Source organism: Macrobrachium rosenbergii, chromosome 23 (genome assembly GCF_040412425.1).
Source record: "Macrobrachium rosenbergii isolate ZJJX-2024 chromosome 23, ASM4041242v1, whole genome shotgun sequence".
In the NCBI taxonomy this organism is placed as follows: Eukaryota; Metazoa; Arthropoda; class Malacostraca; order Decapoda; family Palaemonidae; genus Macrobrachium; species Macrobrachium rosenbergii.
The window spans coordinates 47,156,969-47,166,190 of record NC_089763.1 but is presented as its reverse complement, the minus strand read 5'-3'; positions in this window follow the sequence as shown (position 1 = coordinate 47,166,190).

The window sequence follows — 9,222 nt, the reverse complement described above, 5'->3', positions numbered from 1 at the left end:
TGTGAAATGTTTACTTAGAATTTTCTGGTTATTCTCGCAAATATACTTTAGTGTGTACTTACCATGCAGATCTGGATGGCCATGGATTGAATAAGACTGAAACAGGTACCAGTTTAAAAATGCATTAACGGAGAAGCAGTGTAGCAAATTTTTGTTTGTTCCTTGAAGACTTTAGTCTTGCAGTCTGGAAGACTGGAATAATGAAGTACTGGAAACTGTAGAAGTGTTACCGGGGTCATGGGTTTCACATGTGCACTGACACTTAATGAAAATAAAAGAAAGACTGAACCAGAAAAGCACATATATACGAACATACCCGCGCGCACGCACACACACAAACACACACACACATATATATGATGCTTATTATCACTTTTGTACGTGATTCATTTATCACACATTACCACAGGTGAAAAATAAGAGGGTGTAGGTCTGACCGGTTTCGACTTTATTCCAAGCCATTGACGAAGGACTGATACAAGTATGAGACATCACAAATATATATTGACGAACATACACAACCGTTAGAGAACTCCATATCCCCACTCAGGCCGGTGTGGTAGGAGTGGCCTTTAAAACTCATTTGGCTAAAAATCACAATAGACTCTCAGGGGACATTGCTGATAAACAGGATCCACCAGGTGTCATGGAGGCAGGTTGGAAACTCATTAACATTACTACCCTCGTACTGTGAAACATCTCTACTGCCTACCTTAAAGTTTAAACAATTTACAAATTTCTTTTGATATTAAAGGATCAAAATTTATACATCCCTTGACTATTCATATTATGGTTGTAACTTTCTTTTATAAAGCTAGATTCAATGATGTTCCTTTCCAGTGCATTATTAGAATATACAATCATTTTGCCCCTTCCCAGTTGATAGCATGATTGTTCTCACTAACATATACAAATATACCACTGTTCCCTTGTGCATATCTCACACATTTCTTATGCTGTTCAATTCTTTTTCCAACGGAAAAATTTTAGTAGTATTGTCTGGAGTTCTTGATAAGTACATTTTTCAATTTGTTGTTTGATTCCTTGACAAGAGGTTCCTTCTGGTTTTTATAGTCTTACACTATCAGGATATTTCAGTCTGGAAGACTGGAATAATGAAGTACTGAAAACTGATGATAAAAGAAGTGTTACTGGGGTCATGCACAGTTTCACATGTGCACTGACACTTAATGAAAATAAAAGTAAAAAGACTAAACCAGATTATCATATTTGTCAAAAAGCACATATATACGAACATACCTGTCAGTGTGGATCTGAGGTGGGCATGGTCTGTGCAACACACACAACACACACACATATATATATGTATGTATGTAATATATGTATGTATATATATATATATATATATATACTGTATATATATAAATAGGTATATATATATATATATATATATATATATATATATATATATATATATATATATATATATATATATATATATATATATATATATATATATATATATATATATATATATATATATATTTATACTATATATATATATATAAATAGATATACATATATGTGTGTGCGCGAGCGTGTGTACTTCTGTTTGTGTATTGATTTATGGATAATTGTTTTCCAGTTGCATAATGCTCTTTTTTAACTATTTTTTTTACTGAATGACTCGATCTAAAACGAAGAAATCATTTTCATCCGCATATGAACAATGCGCCCTTTTTTATTTTAACAAAATGTATTTTCTTAGGGTATTCTTGTAAATTTCTTTTATAACGTACGATATAGTGAAAAACAGAAGTCAGAAAACCTAAAACACACACAAAACTCTCTCTCTCTCTCTCTCTCTCTCTCTCTCTCTCTCTCTCTCTCTCTCTCTCTCTGGCCAAGTATCTGGGGTGGTAGCTTGCCAAACCCAATGCCAGGCGACCCGTATTCGAATCTCGTTATCGGGCGAGGCGGGACAGACGAGCTCACGCTAAAAAAAAAAATGCCCTGCTGACCTCAGCAATAAATTATGTACCTAGATGCTAGATGGCTTTTGTGGGTCGCAGCTCGGGTAGGGGAGAGAAAGAGAGAAGAGAAAACTTGGAGTGTTCAACACTGTCCAAATGGAGTGAAGCCACTCATGAGATATTCATGAGGTTCGTGGCGTCACTGAACAAGAGTTGAATTCGCTGAAGTTTTTGCCTGCGTGACTCTTTCTTCCTCCCCCTCTCCCTTTCATCACGGTCATCACAGAGTTTATTCAGGTCCCCATTTTGTGCAGCCTCAGACACACTTCTCCGTGTAGGCATTCAGTTTCCCCCCTTTCCTCTCTCTCTCTCTCTCTCTCTCTCTCTCTCTCTCTCTCTCTCTCTCTCTCTCTCTTATTCTTTTTGACTTTTGCTGGGGGAGCGTTTCTTGGAATGCTTTTACTTTGCACACCTCAGAGAGGGCAATTTGTCATACATTGTTTACTTTATCCAATGATCTCTACTTCCCTTTTAGATAGAATTTTTTACATCTTATTTATGGCTTATAATTACCTTCCTATTATATTGCCTGTGTTTTAGATTACATTAAGTAAAACAATAGATAAATAAATAAAACAATAAATAAATTAAGAAATAGATAAAAATTGAATAAATAAATAAACACAAATGAAGGTAGGCGAGAGTTCCTAAAATGCTGTAACGCTTTGTTGACTCCTGCATTAGAATCTGAAGAACAGTTGCAGCAATAAATGATATGTTTTGGCATTATATCCTTTTAATAAAGTAATAATACTCAGTTTGATTACATTTCACATATAAGACTAACTACTTTCGTTTCCATACAATCTGCATTCATCTATCAATTTATCTGTCCGTAAAGAAAAAGTATTATGTCTAATGAAGGCCTCTCTCTCTCTCTCTCTCTCTCTCTCTCTCTCTCTCTCTCTCTCTCTCTCTCTCTCTCTGAACTCTGAACCGATATGATATAACTTTCATGGAAAGAGTTAAAGTAACGCATCATAGTGATAAGAGAGCCATTTCCCTCTCATTCTGACAGGTCTTTCTGGCTAATATCCTTGAGAGGTTGCTCAGTATTTCATGGTTATCAGTCAGTCAGATTTCACGTATTTTAATAGACATATAATTCATAATCATACAAATGTGTATGGCATAAATTCGCAAAATGCAAAATAATCATCATTTACTTTTTAATGTGGTGTTAGCATACCCATCCGTTTTATCTTCTCTTGTTTTCTTTCCTTTCCTTGCTGCAGTTTTACTTGTCGCATTTTTTGTATTATAGAAGCTTAAGAACTTTTAGCAAGGTATCTTTATGTCATTAAATATCGTCAATTTAATACATTAAATGGAGATGGCAAAGTGAAACCTAATCGGTTTGGTGTAAGCAAATAGAAAATGTCAATAAATTCTTTCATTAATTTTCATTTCCTTTTGAAGATAAGTAAAGCATTAGCAATATTTCGTGTTGTTTCTCCATGCATTGAAATATATAGTCAACTGGTTCTTCTCACCAGTTCTACGTATATGTAAATGCCACAACGATCTCTTAACTTCATTTTCATAACATTAATAGATACCCTTTCCAGTAAAAGCTTAGAAATCCGAAATTTTTGTTCCTGCAGATAAAATTTCCAGTTAGGTTAAAAAAAATTAGTGTTTACAGAATATTAGAAACTATGCCAAAGGTTAAAGCGGTCGTCTTAACTTACAAAGACACAATTAATTAGATCAATGTCCCTCATTATCTTTTTGTTATTTCTAATTCTTTACAGACTGAAAAGCGATTAACAACAGAAATTCTAGGTAGTAAAGTTTTCTGAAGGGTTTCAGTCATTAACAAGTTTTTATGTAAATTTCGCAGGAAATTTACTTAATCATTCTCATCAGTGGTCATTAAAGATCGTGATGGTTTCTCTAATCAATATAATGTGACGTATTACATACATGGTCTTACATATTCTGTATACAAACAAACATACGTACATACAAATATGAACACACACACACACACACACACACACACACACACACATATATATATATATATATATATATATATATATATATATATATATATATATATATATATATATATATATATATATATATATATATATATATATATATATATATATATATATATATATAATATATAAATGTGAAGATCACCACGACACATAAAAATTAATTAACAAATTTACATATGCAGGTAAGCGCACAGCCCCTATAATTAGAGGGTTGATCAATCTAGAGAGAGAGAGAGAGAGAGAGAGAGAGAGAGAGAGAGAGAGAGAAGGAGACTAAGAAACAGTTCACACCTGCTTTCGAACTGGAGTCCTGACACTGCAGAAGGAATGTCCTTCCCCACCTGCGTGACCCGAAGGGCAATATTCCTCAGAGTTTCCGCACAGAGGAAAAGTTCTGCCCACTTCACAGGACACGAGTGTTTGGCGGGCGAGGCAATTCCTGCGGCCGAGGGACTTCCGGGCCGCCACTTATGAAGTGCTGAGCGAAGGGCCAAGTTTTTAATCCTTTTCTCCCCACACAGATTTTAAATTCGTTGGCAGTGCAAGTTTTATACATTCTTCTCGCTTAGGAATAAAACAGTCATTTTGGGTAACTGTATACCTGAAAGACTGAATGATGAATTTTACTATCAAATATCGTTTTTTTTTATTCTCATCAATAGCTGTAAAAACTGTTTTGTAAAGGAGTAATTTCTGTTGAAGGAATTATGCTTTAAATTCTATTGAGCGTTAAAGAGAAAGAGTTATTTTTCGCGAAAAGGGGAATATGGATTTGTCTTTATTTTTTTTTTTTTTGTTTAGAAATTCTGAAATATGGGTCAAGAGTAATGATGATGGAAAAAAGGAGGAATTCGTTGAAAAGTAAGCGCTGAATTATTCTCTAATAACAGTGTGGACCAGTTCATTGCAGAGAATCTCAGAAAAAAGCGTCAAAGACCACTTGAACTAATATAGACTACTTACATTATCTCTTTCTTCTCACCTTCTTGACAGGAGACTGGAAAAGTAGAGAGGAAAAAATGTATACTTGTATACTTGTGGTCATTTCAGCTTTCGTGTTGTTGGGTAATCCTTACTGTCGATTACGTAAAATAACAAGCAAAAAATGGGCCGAAGTTACTTCGACGCAGTCTAGTTTTCTGTACAACGCATAATCAAGGCCACCGAAAATAGATCTATCTTTAGGTGGTCTCGGTATAATGCTGTATGAGCCGGGACCCATGAAACTCTCAGCCGGCCGTGGTGGCCTGTGTTGTAGCGTTCCAGAAGCACGATTATGGCTAACTTTAACCTTAAATAAAATAAAACCTACTGAGGTTAGAGGGCTGCAGTTTGGTATGTTTGATTATTGGAGGGTGAATGATCAACATATCTATTTGCAGCCCTCTAGCCTCAGTAGTTTTTAAGATCTGAGGGAGGACAGGAAAAGTGCGGACGGACAGACAAAGCCGGCACAATAGTTGTCTTTTCAGAAAAATAAAAATGTATCTTATTTGGAAATTATTATTGTCGTTTGCATTTCACTGAAGAATTACTAATAGTTTTGTCATATAGCAATCAATTTTAGAATTTCGATACTGAATGACTTTACTCACTAAAATAGAATACAATAAAATGAAAGGACAAAACATAAATGGAGGAGAGAGAGAGAGAGAGAGAGAGAGAGAGAGAGAGAGAGAGAGAGAGAGAGAGAGAGAGAGAGAGAGATGGGGAGGTTTTTATTCCTTACAAAAGCATTAATTTTTTCGCTTCCACCTGGATATAATATCACACTTTTGTCACTGCTAACCTCAACTCCAGTGTCTGGACGTTTTCAGAAGTTCTAATTTTTAAGCGCATCCCTTGAGGGAAGTTTAGCAAACTTTATAGCCCAAAAACTCTTAAGCCGCCATCTTGAAGTTCTCCTGACTTTGGCGACAATATTTAAGTGATCGCATTACCGACGTCCTCAGCCAGCGAGCGGAAAGTAAAGGTATTATCCCACATGCATTGTCGATGTTATGAAAGAATATATTCATTTATTTATAAAACAAATCTGGTCAGAATAAGGTGGATAACAATGGTCACTGTCACAGTCATATTTATCTACTGATCTTGGATGAACAACCTTTGCAGAAAGCTTCCACAGCATCATCTGATTATTGCAACTAAAAATAGGCCCATCAGTATCATGTCGAAGTCCCCTACACTCATTGCGCCAGACAACTCTACCTTGCTTGTATGCTGAATGTCGAGGTCCTTCTCTTCCTATTTCTCTCTCACACCAACAGTCCATCCCTTCCAGGCCTTCGTTTCCTCCTTCCTTCTCTCTCCTTTTCTTAAAACAGGGTAGCTCTCTCGTTTTAGCAAGTATTTTGGAGTGAGGTTGCTAGACACACGGACACAAGGTGTGTTTGTGAAACACTGCGTCCGGCTATGGCATTTTAAAAGAATTAACAAAATTTTCAAAAGTCTCACAAAGGATTCCATTTTAAAAACAAAGTATCCATTTGACCATGTCACCGAAAGAAAACTCTTCGAAAGAAACGGAAAATCAACAAATCACTAAAGTGAAAATCCATTTTACAAAATCAAATGGAGTTTATTTCAAAGATTTCAATTCATGCATCATCCGGCCAGTCTCGTATAGTCAACCACCTGTCTGTCTTTTCTATCTTCCTTAGAAATTCTACCTACCAGGAATATCACAAAGTATCACAGAGCACCTCTAACCCTGTGGCTCTCTGCTTTTTGAATATTTCAGGTCCTGAGAAAGACGCGTATGAGTTAAAAGTTTATAATGGAAGAACTACACCAAATCTCATTCAGCATTCCATAATATATTCATCACAAGAAGAGAGTAGAAGCGTGTTTGTTCCGGGTTTTTAAATGTTATATGGTGGGCCCTTCAATAATATACTGGAAACGAAGCTAGCAGGTTGGTCGAGTACTTTAAATTTTCATTCATGTGTAGTCAATCAAACTTAGACTCCTGCCAAATTTATTAATTTTCAATGGCAAAATTAATGAATAAACAAAATCTCGCTTTCCACAGATGAAATGATCACATCTGTTTATTTAACGGCGTTTATTATGTGCTTAATAACAAGAATGAAAGTTGATTCAAGCCTGATATGTTATGATTTTGGTAAAGATGCCAATGAAAGCTTCTTATAGTCGGGTCAGCCCGTGAAATGATAAAAGAATTCTCTGCAATGGTATGATCATATTCTTTACAGACTCAGACTCTCTCTCTCTCTCTCTCTCTCTCTCTCTCTCTCTCTCTCTCTCTCTCTCTCTCTCTCTCTCTGCTCCTGCAGTTTCTTGCAGTCCACGTTTGTTCCACCTCCTCCTTCCTCCTCCACCTCCTCCTCCTCCTCCTCCTCCTCCATCTTCTTACTCTGTGAAACCTACTCGGAACTCATCAACGTTCGATGCTGAGCTGTGGAATTAGGGTTCGCTTTTGACAAAGAAGAATGGACGCAATCGTATGCAAAACATGGAAATAAATGAGTCAGTTTTATTCACCTTAAGATCTATATGCTATTTTAAGATATATACATATAAATTCGAGCGAATTAAATGGTGGCAAAGATTCCGTGTCATTTAGTATTTTTGTTGTGAAGGTAGCTAATGAATGTCCTCTATCACAAAGCTTGATAAATGAAGGAATGATACTTGCACGCTATACACACATATGCATACACACACAAACGCACACACAAACACACACACACCATATATATATATATATATATATATATATATATATATATATATATATATATATATATATATATATATATATATATATATATATATATATATATATATATATATATATATGTATTTATATGTATATATATACAGGTATATGTATGTTTATATTATATGTGTATATATATATATACAGGTATATATATATATATATATATATATATATATATATATATATATATATATATATATATACATATTAAAGTTAAAGTTAAAGTTCTCCTGGTCCCTTTAGCCTCATGGGGCAGACACTGATCTCCTGTTTCTTAGGCCGACAGCCAGTGCCTATGTCATGTGGCCAGTGTGTCGCTAGGCCCACTGTTTAACACCCCAGCCCAAGGGCTGGTACTTATTCTCCTACTGAACCCCTCAGGTGTTTTCGGACCGTTAGGTTGACGGGCTGCCGGATTTTTGCAGTGGTGCAATCCGAGCCTTCAGTGAGTGGTGGATATATATACATATATATATATATATATATATATATATATATATATATATATATATATATATATATATATATATATATATATATATATATATATATATATATACAACTGTTATGATAATAGTACAAAATGTTTGATATTTTAATCTGTATATATATATATAAATATATATATATATATATATATGTATATATATATATATATATATATATATATATATATATATATATATATATATATATATATATATATATATATATATATATATATATATATATATATATATATATATATATATATATGTATATGTATTTATATATATAAACAGATTAAAATATCAAACATTTTGTACTCTTATTATAACAATTGTACTATAAAACTACGTTTGTTGACCTTATTTTGTGATTTTATGAGTTCCTTTAATATAATATAAGCCAACCATTAATATAAAGCCGAACGTGAGCAACTACAAATATAATATGCTTATTGATAAAGAAAAAATTTTTGTCAACAAATAGACGCCATCATAGTTTTGCAAATAATAAAAAAAAAAGGACGAGTAGTAAACGCTAAGAAAAGTGGAGCGCAAATCCCTCACGTCATATAAACAAGTAAAAAATGGGCCGAAGTTCCTTCGGCGCAATCGAGTTTTCTATACACCGTTTAATCAAGGCCAGCGAGAATAGATCTATCTTTCGGTGGTCTCAGTATAATGCTATATGAGCCGCGGCCCATGAATCTTTAACCACGACCCACTAGTGGCCTGTCCTATATCGTTGCCAGATGCACGATTATGGCTAACTTTAACCTTAAATAAAACAAGTAAAAAATGTGCCGAAGTTTTTTCGGCGCAATCGCGTTTTCTGTACAGCCGCAACAGCGTATAATCAAGGCCACCAAAATTAGACCTATCTTTCGGTGGTCTCGGTATAATGCTGTATGAGCGGCGGCTCACGAAACTTTAACCACGCCCGGTGGAGGCCAACCCACAGTATATCGTTTCCAGAAGCACGATTA